This window comes from Cervus canadensis, chromosome 15 (assembly GCF_019320065.1).
Source record: "Cervus canadensis isolate Bull #8, Minnesota chromosome 15, ASM1932006v1, whole genome shotgun sequence".
Classification (NCBI taxonomy): Eukaryota; Metazoa; Chordata; class Mammalia; order Artiodactyla; family Cervidae; genus Cervus; species Cervus canadensis.
The window spans coordinates 63,055,296-63,072,949 of NC_057400.1; the positions used below are offsets into that span (position 1 = coordinate 63,055,296).

General features: G+C 38.7%; 1 pseudogene; it reads left to right on the forward strand.

The window, feature by feature from the left end:
• The first annotated feature begins 697 nt into the window (after positions 1-697).
• LOC122453673 lies at positions 698-16,794 on the forward strand (annotated as a pseudogene).
• The last annotated feature ends 860 nt before the right edge of the window (positions 16,795-17,654 follow it).

Sequence of the window (17,654 nt, forward strand, 5' to 3'; positions counted from 1 at the left end):
AATAGTTTCACAAATTACTTTTTCTTAATTCCTGACAGAGTAAGCAATGAAAAATTGCTAAATTTTTCATTGTTCTTTTTCCATTTATATCAAATTTCTATTGTATGTTTAAGAATTATTTGTTTCTTAGACTTTTTTTTTGTCATCTCATTTCTTTTATTAACAATCTAGTAATTAGATATTCTCTGATGATCATTTTTAAATAAAGAAAATTGTGTTCTCCACCCTTCCCCGACTAGGGGATAGCCTGCAGAAAGGGAGACAATGAGGGCAGAGCCACTGACAGGGGGTTGGTGTCCAGAAGTGTCCTGTAGCTCTGTGTTAAAGGGGCAGAGCCTGACTGGACGGTGGTTGGGGAATCCAGATTGGCATTTTTTGGGAGCAGGAGGTAAGTGAGGATGACCAGCAAGTACATGGGAGAATGCTTGGTGTTGCTGATTTTTGGAAAAGTTAATTTTGGGGCGTTGGTGGGATATCACCTCATGCAGCTTAGATGGCTATCATCTAGAGGTCCACAGATGATCGGGAGGGTTGGGGGAGTCGTGTCCTGCTGGTGGGGAGTGTGAACTGGTGTAGGCACTGTGGGGCAGTGTGAAGGTTCCTTTGAAGACTGAAGGTGGAGCTGCTATGTGGTCCAGCAGTCCCAATGCTTGGTTCATATCCTGAAGTAACAGAGGACTCTACTTGTAGGGAATGCATGCACCCCGGTGTTCCTGTGGCAGAGTTAGCAGTGGCTGGGGATGGGAGCAGCCCAGAACTCATCAGTACCTGGTTGGCTGGGGATGATGTGGTGCAGCGGTAAGGGGAATGTTACTTGGCCATGGGAGGGACTGGGGTATTGCTGTTTGTGGGGCACGAATGGACCCAAAGTGTATTTGCTTGGTGGTAAGGGTCAGAAAAAGAGGGGTGTGTGCAGTGTCATATTGCTTGTGTGTGTGTGTGTGTGGTCTAAGAATGATACAGATGAATGTGTGTACTGTGCAAGAGTGAACTTGGACACATGGAGGACAGGCTTGTGGTTGTGGGGTGGGGAAGGAGAGAGGGACTGATGCAGAGTGTTGGATTGACTACTGTACATTGGGCTAATGGGTCGTGGGGATTTCCTGTATAGCAGGGAATCAAATTCAATATCTTGTGATGACCTATAAAGGAACAGGCTTTGAAGAAAGAATGACGGGGTCCTTTTGCTATGCACTTGATCCTAGGACAGTGTTGTAGAAGTAACCTTTAAAAAAATAAATCAGTGTTTTTTCAAATTAAGATGTTTCTTACACAACAAGAAGTTTTCACGTATGTAACAATGAATTACACACATTACAAATATGTGTAATAATGATTTATAAACATTACTTGGGTCCCTTACAAAATCTAATGATGAAATTCTCTGTCTTGCCTGCCCAAAGGAAGTTCACTCTGATAATATAGAGGGTTTTTCTTCTCCATTTCAATAGCTTGTAGACTAAGTTTCTGAGTTATTAGTCATACAGTATTGACAGAAATAATCAAGAATCCAAGATGCTGTTTCACAAAGTATTAGTAGAAACTGACTGTCATGATATATGCATGGGTGTGTGAGAAAGTGATTTTTTTGGCCTCTAACTTGTCTCTCTCCCACCTCTGCAGAATGTCTACTGCAAGATGCTTTCTCACTGTAATCCAGATTCAGTGATTATCTTGACATATTGCACAACAATAATTTAACATTTCAGTGGCCATCCTGGAAAGGTTTTGGCATCTCACATATCAGACACCTAACAAAACTCTTAGAAAAGAAGGGGGAGCAAGTGAACAAGTATCAAAAAAAATGTTAGTTTTTTGTTATTATGCTGAGGCCTTAAAAAGAACCTCTCAATCTAGAATATCTTCCCTCAAAGACTTTCTAGTAAAAACCAAAGAATAAAAACCCTTACCCTTTAAATCATTTGGAACATGTCTCTTGTGCTCCAAGTTCTATACCCTACTTTAACTTCACCTATTTATATGGCTTATGGCCTTTTTCCTACTCTCCTAAATACACATGGGAACTACCCTTTTACTCAAGATTTTCTACCGAATGATCCCATTTTAGTGGTTGACTTCAGAAGACTTTCAAAAAATATTTCAAAGTATCTCTGAGAGCTGACATAAAAGTAATCACTGTCCTCTATTTTCATAAGTGGACAGAGAAGAGAAATAATGTATTTAATAGGAAAATGAATCGAAACGGGAATATTCTGACTTGAATAATCATTGTCTCTCATAAAGCCAAATATTTTCTGAGGGTCTTAGAAAACTAACACACTAAGAACAAAATCAAACTCTGGACAACAGAAAAACAACTCAAACATAAACATATATATGTTTATATATATGATATATATATCATACATATATATTTATATGATATGACATATCATAGGATATATGATATATATATCATATGTATATATCATAGGATATATGATATATATATCATATGTATATATCATAGTATAAGAAGCAAACATCTCTTACTAAGGGTATTTACAAATATTGCAAGAAAAAGGTCTCTGTCTCTGAAAGAGCCAATATTCTATATCAGAAAAACAAAGCACAAAAGGTATAATGGCACAAAACTACTGTCTAGGAAAAACTCCCTGCCTCTCATTTACTCACTACACATAGAATGGATCCAAACACTCAGCACTACTTTACCCCTCATCACCAAATGTGTGGGTTTATTCCCCCACCGACCTTGTCTCAGACATCAGGTGTCTTATAATACAATCCAGTTTTGATGTTAACTGGAATTAGTAAAGACCCCTATGACTGCCCCACTACCACTATCACTTCAGATGCCAATTGAAATCCAGGTTCCTATCTGTGTTTCTGATAGACTGGTTGTAAATCAGAGACTCCCACACCTCTCTACTTGGGTCTGATTATTTGCTACAGTGGCTCATAAAATTCATGAAAACAGTTTACCTACTAGATTACCATCTACCATAAGGGATATTAAATGATATGAATGAAGAATCAGATGAAGAGATACACACATGAGGTTCAAAAAGGTTCTGAACACAGGAGCTTCTGTTCCCATAGAGTTGGGAAGTACCACCCCTGCAGCACGTGGATGTGTTCACCAACCCCAAAGCTCTCTGAACCCCATACTTATGGGATTTTTTCAGAAGTTTTATCATGTTTGTGCCTGTGTGTGTGCATGCTAAGTCACTTCAGTCATGTCGGACTCTTTGCAACCCCATGGACTGTAGCCCGTGGATCTCTGTCTTTGGGATTCTCCAGGCAAGAATACTGGAGTGGGCTGCCATGCCCTTCTCCAGGGGATCTTCCTGACCCAGAGAGCATACCTGTGTCTCTTCTGTCTCTCATGCCTTATCAGGTGGGTATTTTACCACTAGTGATACCTGAAAAACTCCTTTTCATGGAAGATGGTACATTAAAGATCGTTGGCTATTCAAAACGATACAAAACTTTTAAAAACTTAGGGAATTTCTAGGACTGATTGGATATTGTAGACACTGAGTACTCAAATTTTCTGAAATAGTAAAATTTCATGTGATTTGACTAAGTACATTTTTTACACTTTGCCCATGTAATTTTAATATGCAATGTAGATTGAGAATCTCTATATTAGAATACAATCAAAAGAGGACAAGTGAAGAGAAAAATGAAGCTTCAGTTCCCAAAGACAGAATAGTCCTATTATATATATATATATATATGTATTTTAGTAAAACAACAGTTATAAGATGATTGCTTAGCAATAAACATCTGAATGCTTTCCTGTAAGACATGAATCTTTGGTTCTTTGCCTCAGATTCAGCAGATGAGTTTCTAATATTTGAAAGAGTTTTGAATAAGATTAATTTGTAGAATTTATCTTTTAAATGAACTACAGATTTCTATAGCAAATAATGATTTTGCTATGATATTAGTTGGATCTGTCACTTAGGAAAATGACAATTGAATTTTCAAAAATGGAGTTTCCTCTGGATACTTAAGAAATAATGTGAAGTTTTTACTTTTACTACATAACTTTTTCCTAAATTATATTGTGCCATTGTAAAGATTTTCTAATGTTTTTAGAGGTTTTTGCTGGTGATGATATGTGCAGTATATTACCCATAATGAAATAGTAATATTAATTATAATTATTAAAAGTAACATCTCTAAGCATATAAAATGTAGCTGAGTAATTTAGCTATACTTTTTAGATCTATTCTTTGTTATTAATGTGTCTTTTTATGAATTAAAAAAGTAAAATAAATTTTCCATTTAATATAGAAAACAAAATGTAATGGTCAATTCTACTCCTTGTCAAAACCTACCACTAATCCTTCAATTAAAAGTAAATAAATAAAAAAAAAAAACCTACCACTTGTCAAATATTTAAGGTAATTTTTGTTGCTTTTGTGCCTATATATCTATATTTCATTCTGCAAGACACACATATACATATATAGTCTCCACACAAAACTACATTATTTAATTAATAGTACACTGGACTATAATGCTTATCACATTTAATTTTATAGCAAATATCTTTTCACACTGTAGATCAATTATTATAACTTAGATTTTTAATTTATTGACAAAATTTTCTCATCTCTTTTCTTTGAAATATTTTATTTTTACCTATATATGTAGTTTAATCCCATTCTCTATCCTTGTATTTTGCTTTCTCTCTCTCTGGCCCTTTCTTTTTAAGTAGTTCTTTTTAAGAAGTAATGTTTTTTTTCAATGTAATCTCTGGGAAAGTCAGCAGAAATCTCTGAGGCCCTCCTAGGAACAAAAATCTTTCTGAGTCTCCCATTTCTTATTTGCAGATTAAAGATTTCAGCCTTCTAGAAATTCCCTGAATTCCAAAGGTCATATTCAAACAGCTACTTATCAAGGAAATAGGAATTTTAGAAACAAAGAAGGAATGATCAAGAAACTATTCAGTTCAGTTCAGTTCAGTCGCTCAGTTGCGTGTAACACCGCGGATCCATGAACCGCAGCATGCCAGCCCTCCCTGTCCATCACCAACTCCAGGAGTCCACCCAAACTCGTGTCCATTGAGTCTGTGATGCCATCCAGCCATCTCATCCTCTGTCATCCTCCTCTCCTCCTGCCCTCAATCTTTCCCAGCATCGGGGTCTTTTCAAATGAGTCAGCTCTTCACATCAGGTGGCCAAAGTATTGGAGTTTCAGCTTCAACATCAGTCCTTCCAATGAACACCCAGGACTGATCTCCTTAGGATGGATTGGTTGGATCTTGCCGTAAAGGGATGCTCAAAAGTCTTCTCCAACACCACAGTTCAAAAGCATCTATTCTTCAGTGCTCAACTTTCTTTATAGTCCATCGCTCACATCTGTACATGGCTACTGAAAAAACCATAGCCTTGACTAGACAGACCTGTGTCAGCAAAGTAATGTCTCTGCTTTTTAACATGTTGTTGAGATTGGTCATAACTTTCCTTCCAAGGAGTAAGTGTCTTTTAATTTCTTGGCTGCAATCACCATCTGCAGTGATTTTGGAGCCCCAAAAAATAAAGTCAGCCACTGATCCACTGTTACTCATCTATTTGCCATGAAGTGATGGGACCAGATGCCATGATCGTAGTTTTCTGAATGTTGAGCTTTAAGCCACCTTTTTCACTCTCCTCTTTCACTTTCATCAAGAGGCTCTTTAGTTCTTCTTCACTTTCTGCGCCATAAGGATGGTGTTATCTGCATACCTAAGGTTACTAATATTTCTCCCAGCAATCTTGATTCCAGCTTGTGCTTCTTCCAGCCCAGTGTTTCTCATGATGTACTCTGTGTATAAGCTAAATGAGCAGGGTGACAATATACAGCCTTGACATACTCCTTTTCCTATTTAGAACCAGTCTGTTGTTCCATGTCCAGTTCTAACTGTTGCTTCCTGACCTGTATACACGTTTCTCAAAAGACAAGTCAGGTGGTCTGGTATTTACATCTCTTTAAGAATTTTCCACAGTTTACAGTGATCCACACAGTCAAAGGCTTTGGCATAGTCAATAAAGCAGAAGTAGATGTTTTTCTGAAACTCTCTTGTTTTTTCGATGATCCAGCGTATGTTGGCAATTTGATCTCTTGTTCCTCTGCTTTGTTATAACCAGTTGGAACATATGGAAGTTCACCATTCATGTACTGCTGAAGCCTGGCTTTGAGAATTTTGAGCATTATTTTACTAACTTGTGAGATGAGTGCAATTGTGTGCTGGTTGGAACATTCTTTGGCATTGCCTTTCTTTGGGATTGGAATGAATATTGACCTTTTCCAATACTGTGGCCACTGCTGAGTTTTCCAAATTTGCTGACATATTGAGTGCAGCACTTTCATAGCATCATCTTTTAGGATTTGAAATATATCAACTGGAATTCCATCACTTCCACTAGCTTTGTTCGTAGTGATGCAACCAACACTAAGGCCTACTTGACTTCACATTCCAGGATGTCTGGCTCTAGGTGAGTGATCACACCATCATGACTATCTGGGTCGTGAAGATCTTGATTGTACAGTTCTGTGTATTCTTGCCACCTCTTCTTAATATCTTCTGCTTCTATCCTTTATTGAGCCCATCTTTTCATGAAATGCTCCCTTGGTTTCTCTAATTTTCTTGAAGAGATCTCTAGTCTTTCCCATTCTTTTGTTGTCTTCTTTTTTTTTTTTTTTTTTTGCATTTATTGCTGAGGAAGGCTTTCTTGTCTCTCCTTGCTTTTTTCTTGCACAGATCTTTCAAACTCTGCATTCAAATGGATATATCTATCCTTTTCTCCTTTGTTTTTCACTTCTCATCTTTTCACAGCTATTTGTAAGGCCTCTCGGACAGCCATTTTGCTTTTTTGCATTTCTTTTTCTTGGGGATGGTCTTGATTCCTGTCTTCTATGCAATGCCATGAACCTCTGTCCATAGTTCGTCAGGCACTCATGAACAGTATGAAAAGGCAAAAAGATAAGACACTGAAAGATGAACTCCCCAGGTCGGTAGGTGCCCAATATGCTAGTGGAAATCAGTGGAGAAAAAAACTCCAGAAATAATGAAGGGATGGAGCCAAAGCAAAAAGAACACCCAGTTGTGGATGTGACTGGTGATAGAAGCAAGGTCTGATGCTGTAAAGAGCAATATTGCATAAGATGTTAGGTCCATGAATCAAGGCAAATTGGAAGTGGTCAAACAGGAGATGGCAAGACTGAACGTCAACATTCTAGGAATCAGCGAACTAAAATGGACTGAAATGGGTAAATTTAACTTAGATGGCCATTATATCTACTACTGTGGCAGGAATCCCTTAGAAGAAATGGAGTAGCCATCATAGTCAACAAAAGAGTCTGAAATGCAGTACTTGGATACAATCTCAAAAACAAGAGAATGATCTCTGTTCGTTTCCAAGGCAAACCATTCAATATCACAGTAATCCAAGTCTATGCCTCAACCAGTAATGCTGAAGAAGCTGAAGCTGAACGGTTCTATGAAGACCTACATGACCTTTTAGAACTAACACCCCCAAAAGATGTCCTTTTCATGATAGGGGACTGGAATGCAAAAGTAGAAAATCAAGAAACACCTGGAGTCACAGGCAAATTTGGCCTTGGAGTACGGAATGAAGCAGGGCAAAGGTTAATAGAGTTCTGCCAAGAGAATGCACTGGTCATAGCAAACACCCTCTTCCAACAACTCAAGAGAAGACTCTACATATGGACATCACCAGATGGCCAACACCGAAATCAGATTGATTATATTCTTTGCAGCCAAAAATGGAGAAGGCCTATACAGTCAGCAAAAACAAGACCGGGAGCTGACTGTGGCTCAGATCATGAACTTCTTATTGCCAAATTCAGAGTTAAATTGAAGAAAGTGGAGAAAACCACTAGGCCATTCAGATATGACCTAAATCAAATCCCTTATGATTATATAGTGGAAGTGAGAAATAGATTTAAGAGACTGGATCTGATAGACAGAGTGCCTGATGAACTATGGACAGAGGTTAGTGACATTGTACAGGAGATAGGAAACAAAGCCATCCCCAAGAAAAAAGAAACTATAACGCAGAGATTAAAGAAGCATCCTGGTTCTTCCTGAAGGGACATACATAACAATATCTTTGGGTTCTTCTGTCAGAAGCAAGCCCTCCACCCAGGTGTAGGATGATAACTTCAGGCTGAGTCCAAGATTCCTGGAGCATCACCCTGTTACCTTATCACCAAGGAGTCAGAAGAAAGCCACACACACCCTACAGCCCTCACCCCAAATTAGGCCTATAAAAATTTCTCCCAAAGCCATCACAGAGTTTGGGCTTTTGGGGGCACAAGCCAAATGTTCTCACTGTAATAAGCCTTTCTCTGTCCCAAATCCCTAAATTTTTGTTTGTTTGACCTCACTTGAGCACAGGCTTTTGCATTCTGTAACATCTGTATCTTTTTACAACCAGCTTTGAGGATCTCTATCTCTGTCTTTCTTGGTCATTATTTTTTAATATATGGTAATTTGTTACTTTTTCTTTTATATTCATTAGCTTCTTAAACTTTAAATTTTTTTTAAACTTTAATTTTTATTTTTGTTTCTTTCATTTAAAATTTAATGAATTTATTTATTTATTTATTTTTTAGGAATAAAGCTGTTTTCGTGGCATCCATAAATTGGATTTAAGCCACGATAATTTTCAACTTTCACCTTGTGTTGTTAATTTTTATTTATTCTTTCATGCAGAAATTATTTTAGAAAAATGATGCTCAATTTTTTATATATCTCTAAATTGATATTGTTTTATTACATTTTGATCAGAATGGTCTTTGCAACATGTTTATTTGGAACTAAGTGTGTCTTTGTGACAATGTATGATTTTTAAATTATAAATTAAATGCCAAAATCAAGACTTTTATACAAATGATTTATAAAGCTATGATGCACTCAATCTTCTGCCAAGTCAGTCAAAACAGTATTGCAGAGGTACAGTGTAAAAAACTATGGAACTTCTAACTTATTTTTACAGCTCTTTATGATGGCCAGCTAGTTCTTTTCATGTAAATACTGTAAACATGAGAGATAAAAAGTGATGTTTGATAAACATTTGATCCTTGTAGATTCTGATATTTTCAGAAATAACTTGTCTATGATTGTGTCTGAAATGTCAAACTTTTCCCTTTTCTTCTTTTTGAAATATGCTTCATCAGAGAGGGGACTTTCTACTAACACTAATACTATAAATATCCTTTGCCCTTTTTCTGTGGATAAAAGCAGAGATAATTAAGTTTAAGTTGTTCATCACCTCTCTTTATGTGTGCAGCTTCACAAGCACCCCATTATTGGTTAACTGCTTAATGCTGGAGGATGGGAATTCCTGACACCAAGTGACATCTCATTAGCATGAACAGCTGGAGCCTGAAATGGAAGGCACCATAGGGACTAATTACCTGAAAAGATTTAAATAGCAAATACCTACTAGAATCTTTCTCAAGAAAGCAAAGCTCTATTCACTCACATGTAAAGCCTCTGTATGCCTTAGACTAATATTTGTTTGAAATTTAAATGTTTTAAATTCTCTTCGTTGTAATGTCCTCTGCAAAACCTATCCAGGCTGGTTGCCTTGTATCCTTGGTCTTATACTGTGGTATTATGGGCTTAACCTGGCTGATGTATTTGATGTGGCAGAACTCGGGATCTGTGTCAGTGGAGACCTCAGAGAAGCCCACACATTTTCTCATTACTGCTGTTGTGAGGCTGAAGGAAGCCAGTTGAATGTATTTGACTAGAAGATAATTAAACATTTGTCAGCCACATTTAAACAAGATTTCTGGTCCCAGGGTCTCTGGGCTCTAGAGGTTCTTTGAAGCCCCTGAAGTTATAGGTAATAATTTGTGTACATATGTCTATTTTTTTTTCAGAAGTAGATTCTCTTGAATTATACACATCCCAAAGTATTAAGATGTCCCCAAATAAGTATTACTGTTATATATCCTACCCTCCTCCAAGTATTAAGGACCACTCACCTTGTTATTTCTTATTTTTTTTCAAATTAGAGAAAAAATATTTGCATTTTCAAAGAAAAAAATAGATGTGATATATTTTTGAGGGGAATGAGCAGGCCTATCTGATAGAAAGGAAGAGAGAGAGTGGTTATTAGTTTCATAGGGTGGAATTCACTGATACAGGTCAATAATATCAGTGGGGGAACTTTTTAGCATCCTGTGATAAAATGAGAAAATACACTGTTCTCAATTTTAATGATTGTGTTTTAATCTGAGATTATATTTTGCTGTATTTAAAATTTAAACTGTGATTCCTTTAACTGAATGATAGTGAAGATAGTTGTATAGGGTTTTTGTATGTTTTTGTTTGTACTCTTATATGGTAAAATTCCCTTGTGGCTCAGCTGATAAAGAATCCGCCTGCAACGTGGGAGACCAGGGTTCGATCCCTGTGTTGGGAAGATCCCCTGGAGAAGGGAACAGCTACCCAGTCCAGTATTCTGGCCTCAAGAATTCCGTGGACTATATAGTCCATGGGACTGCAAAGAGTTGGACATGACTTAGCAACTTTTACTTTCATGGTAAAATTCTAAAGAAAAGCCATGCCCTATTTTTCAATCTTTTTTATTTTTTTTAAAGCTATGAAACTTAAAACTTGGGCATTATTGCTCAATGTTCTTCCCACTCCTATAAATGCCTTTCATATTGAGACTCCCAGTCTTAATCAGTCATTGGTCTTATGGTGATGAACCCTCATTTGCCCAAGACTGAGTGGTTTCCTGGGACACAAGGCATGCATTTTTAAGAAAAGAACACTCAATGAAAACCACAATAAAACCACTCAGTTTTTTCACTGAGAGAAAAAAAAATCATTAGTGAAAATCACTGAAATCCATTGACATTAATATAACTTGATGATTTAAACAATCATCTAGGTGATAGGCATATATGTCAGTGCATAAGAAATAGATATCTGTATCTCAAGACAGCAGTATTATATAATGATGTTTTTTCCCTTGACTTTTCTTTTTTTTTATGAATTCTAAGTCATAATTTTGAGTGTCTCTGTGTGTGTTAGTCGCTCAGTCATGTCCAATTATCTGTGACCCCGTGGACTGTAGCCCCTCAGGCTCCTCAGTCCATGGAATTCTTCAGACAAGAATACTAGAGTGGGTAGCAATTCCCTTCTCCAGGAGATCTTCCCTACCCAGGGGTAAAATCCGGGTCTCCTGCATTGTAGGCAGATTCTTTATCATCTCAGCCACCCAGGAAGCCTGAGACTGTCAGGTGCGTGTGTAATTCCTTTGGTTCTGTCTTATCACAACAAAAATTTGAAGTGACCGACCAGTGTTACGACCCTTAGATGGACCAATGTTACAGCTTTCAGCCAGACCAGAGTTACAGCTCTGTGTTATAGCTCAGTTTTATTTAGAAAATAAAGGAAAATACATCCTCGAGGCATGAGGGCATGTGACCCAAAAGATGCGAAGAGAAGAGAGAGGCTCCCGGCCCTTTGGCTCCTCTTTTTATATGTTTTTCTCCTCCCCCCGGGCCTGCCCTGTGTAAATTGGGCTAGTCAGGAGTGCTGTTTGCTCTACCTGAGGTCCTCACTCTGGTCCTCGGACATTCCTTTGTTCTATTTTTGTGGGTTTTTCCCTTTCTTGTCTTTTAGCCACTGCCATTCTGGACTCCTTTTTCCTGTTCTAACTACCTGATAAGACCATTTCCACCAATTATCGTGATGGTTTCTCAAATCACATTGCATTTTATACCTTCACCTAGGCTGATTCTGGGGCTTCTCTGGTGCTCAAATGGTAAAGAATCTGCCTGGACTGGGGGAGACCCAGGTTCAATCCCTGAGTTGGGAAGATCCTCTAGAGAAGGTAATGGCTACCCACTCCAGTATTCTTACCTAGAGAATTCCATGGACAGAGGAGTCATGGGGTCGCAAAGAGTTGGATACAACTGAGTGACTAACACTTTCACTTTCTTTCTTTTTTTTTATCCAAACTGATTCTAATGGTACACATTTCCTAAGCTTTCAAATATTGGATGCTTATGCTTGGGTCATTTTCACGGGAAAAGATAGAAAAGGCAGAAATGTGATTCTCAATAATCTCCTAACTGTGATTTTACTTATTACCTGCTCATCTAGCATAGCCTGCTAACAAATGTAAAAAATGCTTGCAAAACAACTTTGTGCTCTTTCAACGTATGGCTATGAGAAAACAGTCTTTGCTATATTAAAATTGAAAAGATGAACTTTTATGTCCTATGATTCACATTATTTGAATAACTAATGTGTGTAGATACATGTGATAGACATATTTACATAATTACCTACACAGTATATTTTTAAGTTGTAAAGGATTTCAGAGGAATATTAAGGTTAATTTTATGTGTCAACTTACCTGGGCCATACTACCAACTATTGGAAGAAGTGAAATTTTAGTCACTCTGTCATGGCCAACTCTCTGGGACCCCATGAACTGTAGCCTGGCAGGTTACTTTGTCCATGGAATTTTCCAGTAAGAATACTGGAGTGGGTAGCCATTCCCTTCTCCAGGGGATCCTCCAGACCCAGGGATCAAACTCAGGTCTCCTGTATTGCAGGCAGATTCTTTACCCACTGAGCCACCAGGTAATGCCAACTCTTTGGGGACACATTTTTCTGGATGTTATTGTGAAAGTGCTTTTGAGTGAGATTAATGCTTAAATAGGTGTACCATGGATAAAGGAGACTAGCCTCTGTTATGTGAGTGGGGCTCATTCAATCAGAAGAAGGCCTGAACAGAACAAAGACTGCCCTCTCCCAAGCAAGAGGGAATTTTCCCTGCATTTTGCCTGCAAAATACCTTTGACTGTGACTCTTCCTTGGAAGTCAAAACTGTCAATATACTCTGAAGATTTTAGACTTGACCTTCCCGATTATGTGAGCAGCCAGTTCCTTAAAATAAATCTCTCTATGAAAACACATCTTACTGGTTCTGTTTTTCTGATGAGCCTTAACTAATACAGCGAATATATCTTTAAGTCATTGTTCAGGAATCATTTATCTTACTAGCTCTCCATGTTAAAGGGAGTGGGAATTTTTACAATGTATCGAAAGTGCAAAATAATTAAAAAATACTTTAAATTTGCTGTCCATTCACCTAAATAATGGAATAGTTTGACTGTCTCTTAGGAAGAGTGCCTGAATGAACTCACTAAATATAAGAAAATAATGATTAAAAATCAAATATAAAAAATTGGAAATCTCAGGATAAATAAGTAGCTCTTTGTTGGTATATCAATACCACACAGAATTTATGTGGACTTAACAGAGATGTGGTTAGTGAACTTCAGCAAAGATTAAAGTTGGTGTTAATCCACATGAGGCCTTAATGTATGAAAGAAACTGAGAATAAGAAAATACTATTTTAAAAAAGGGTTAGATTTGAACAAAGTTCAAAAACAAAGTATTTATTAATTATAAAAAATAAAAAGGAATATATTTGAAGGATGGGAATTCTTAATGTTTATTCTTGAGTATAGAAACTGGAAACTAACAAGACAGAATTTGACTGGTTTACAACTCTACAGTCAAAGTATCAATCTTGGTGATTGGAAACCTACTGGAAACACTTCAAACCATATTTTCAAGTTACGTTTTTACTATCCAATCACCAAGAGAGCTGACTCATTGGACAAGCCCCTGATGATGGGAAAGATTGAAGGCAGCAGGAGAAGGGGGCTGTGGAAGATGAGATGGTTAGATAGATAGCATCACCCACTTAACGGACATCAGTTTGAACAAAATCCAGGAAATAGTGAAGAACAGAGGAGCTTGGTGTGCTGCAGTCCACGAAGTTGCAAAGAGTCGGACACAACTTAGCGACTGAACAACAGCCAAGAGAGGGTAGGTATTGTTGGTTTGAGAGAAGAGTAAGGGTTAAAATAGAGTAATTGAAGAACACATTCTTTCATCAGAGACCTGCAGAAAAAAAGATAATCAAGAAAACCACAAACCTATTGGGAAAATTTTCCAGGCCCAGTGCATAGTCTCAAAGACCTAAGACAAGAGCATGATTTATGTGTTGAAGAACAAAGAAGCTGATTTTTAGAACAGAGTGAAGAAATAGGAGATGTTGTCAGAGAGCATGGGAAGGAAAGAATATATGAAAGGTTTTTGGCAATTTTTAAGGGTTTTTACTGTTAATAAAATGGGAAATAACTGAGGGTTTTGAGTAGCGGTGTTACAGATCTTACTTTTTAAAAATATCTATTCTGAACATTTTAAAATAAACGTGGTGGTGGTGGTGGTTTAGTCACCAAGTCGTGTCTGACTCTTGCAAACCCATGGACCGTAGCCCACCAGGCTCCTCTGTCCATGGGATTTTCCAGGCAAGAATACTGGAGTGAGTTGCCATTTCCTTCTCCAGGGGATTGTCTCGACCCAGGAATCGAATCCAGGTCTTCGGCATTGCAGGCAGATTCTTTACCGACTGAGCTATGAGGGAAGCCCTAAAATAAACATAAGTAATGATAAATACTTTATAGTACCTATCACTTGACTTTTTCAAATAGAAATATTACAACAAACAGGTTAACTCCAGAGTTACCCTCAAGAGTAACATATTTAGAAAAGAAATTTTGAATCTGTCTTTCCTATAACTCATCCTATGCCCCACAGTCATGTTAAGAATCTTAATACTGGGCTCTATTCAGACAATTCGCTGGCTTAAAAAGTCACTACTAATTTCTACAACAGCTAAACTACATTTATTTGCCTGATTTTCAACTACCCCCAAATTAGTTTTCTTCATTATGTTTCCAAGATCAGAACTTTTTTCCACCTTCTTTCCCATCCAAAGACTTATAACTTGCAAGTTTTCTTTACCAACTACTCCTGTTCTCACCAGTACTATTGTCTTTCAGCACTTTTATAAGCATACCATTCTGGACCATACCATGTTATAGAAATCTTTCTTTCTTCCTCTTCTTTTTGTTCCCCCAGCTCTTGGCTTCACAGAGGGAAGAGAGACAGAGGTAATTCCTCATAGTACATGTCTCCCATGTTGCTTACCAAGTTTTGGTCTCCTTCATGTCAATATCTTTATTACAAACCTGTTTTACCAGCTTAGTATAAACATTACTTTTCCCTATGAATATTATTTGTTGTGTTCCAGTAAAATGCTTATTCTTAAGTATTTACAAGAATTCAGGATACACGCCTAATATGATTTCAGTCATGCCCTCCTCTTTCTACAACATAAAGAAAATATAGGTATGGGAACAGTGACAAAACAAGTCAAAGAACACTTTGTTACTGATTTGCTTTCAGTCTCATAATCCAGTCCCAGAGCACTGTCAATTTGTCTAGGCCATTTGAAGGAAACCTTAATTAGCTAACTCAATCAGTTTGCATGTCCTAAAAATTAAAGTAGCACAATTCTCCAATTTATAGATTTTGCTAAATCCAAACATGAGACTTAAAACTTACTCAATGAAAAAAACAAGCATGCCTATTAATAAAAATGTGAGAGTTAGACCTAAAGAAAGTTAAGTGTGGAAGAATTGATGCTTTTGAACTGTGGTGTTGGAGAAGACCCTTGAGAGTCCCTTGGACTGCAAGGAGATCCAACCAGTCCATCCTAAAGGAAATCAGTCCTGAATATTCATTGGAAGGACTGATGCTGAAGCTGAAACTCCAATACTTTGGCCACCTGATGCAAAGAACTGACTCCTTAGAAAAGACCCTGTTTCTGGGAAAGATTGAAGGTAGGAGGAGAAGGGGACGACGGAGGCTGAGGTGGTTGGATGGTATGACTCAATGGACGTGAGTTTGAGCAAGCTCGGGGAGTTGGTGATGGACAGGGAAGCCTGGCGTGCTGCAGTCCATGGGGTCCCAAAGAGTCGAACATGACTGAGTGACTGAACTGAAACTGAATTAATAAAAACACACTGACCTTTTCGTTTGGGCTGGCGGGCCAGTCTGCCATGGGGAGGGTGAGAGCTCCCATAGCCGCTCACAGTGGAGGAACTGGAACAAGGCTTGCTGATGCAGCCGTGTGCATGGCTACAGCTTGCCGGGAACTTCCTCCTGGCCAAGGCCTGTATCACCAGGCAGGGCTATGCCTCGTTGCTTTCAGGTCTTTAACAAGTGTAGCATGAACAGGTGTACACTAGTGCGATCAGTCAGCGAGCCAAGGAGCTGAACAAGCGCTGACTGCTGCTCCCGAGGCTTTTCTTTGACATTTGGATGATCTGCTTTGCGCATGTTGAGGACGCTTCTTGCCCTGGCAGAGCTGCACTCTCCTGTGATTGTGTGCATCCTAGCTAGCCCTTTGGTGGTCTCCCAATGTTTGATTCGTCCTCTGATGGGCATGAATCTGGCATTGCACTGCCAGGTCAGTGACCTAACAATGATGCTTCATATGATAGATCTAGAGATCCAGGACTGCCAGGAGAGCGGGGCTATGCTGAGCCGAAATCGGTTGAAGACAGAGCCACTTGAACAGACTTTCTTCTCAGAACAATTTATGGTGGAGAAACTACCAGAGGCATGCAGTGTTGGTGAGGGAAGACCCTTCATCACAAATCTGCAGAGTCTGGATATGGCAGTCACCAGACAAGGGATCCAGGTGGGACAGAAACATCAGGAGGCCGGAGATCCCCAGACCTCAAGCAGTGCTTTCTCATGGGGAACTGATAACCAACTTCTGAAGCAGCCAGAAGAGCCTGTCTCCTCAGCACCATCCCTCCCAGGACCCGAGAAGGAGCCCACAGTTCCTTCAGGCCCAATGCAGAGACCTCAGCTGTTTGAAAGTGCAGAGGACGAAGCTAACGGGGCTATTCAGTTAACCTGTCACCATCTCAACTGCTGAGGATGGACTCAGAGAGGAGTTTCCTAGTGTCCCCTTGGAAGGAGATCCTGTGGCAGCAGCATCTCTGACACAGTTATACAGTCAGGGACTCCACCATAAGGGCCAGATAACTGAAGCTTATGTTGGCAGGCATGGCTACTGTTAACAAGGGAATCGGGCTCCAACCCACTGGCCACTGGCCTTTCTTGTCCGAGTGGAAGACTGTCTCTGGGAATCCCACACCCTCCTTTTAGTGCAGGTTCTCCAGACTCAGGATCTACCATGGACTTTCGGTATATGGGGCAGGTCAGCAAAAAGGCACAACGTTCTCAAGAAGCCTTGCCTGTCTTTCCAAAGAGTCCCTAGCTACTCCCAGATGCTCCTCAGTGGCCCTCTTCTCTCTTTAGCATGGAGTAAAAAGCACTCACATTCCTGAAAAAAAAATAACAAAAGCAAAAAACAAAACTGAAATCAGAAAGGAAAGAATGTGTGGGCAAGTAGTAGTATTTAATGTTTCCAAATGGATAACTTAGATGTCAGTACCGATCTTCAACCAAGTATAGGCAGCCGGCATACCCCAGTCACTTCTTGAATGACACAAAATCCAAAGAAGGAGAAAAAAAACTAAGCCTGAACTAAGCCTAAGCCTGAACCAAGCCTGACCCTTAATCAAGATCTTTTACCACAGATGTGTAAAATAAAGAGCGCCATGAAAAAATGTTATTAATACATGCTGACTTCGTAACAAATTCAAGATCTCCACCTTTTAAAAAATTGGTTCGACCACCTGTGCTTGAATCAAATTGATCAAAATTAGTTCTTCACTTCTCCTATTTTATTTTATTTTTTTTACCCCCA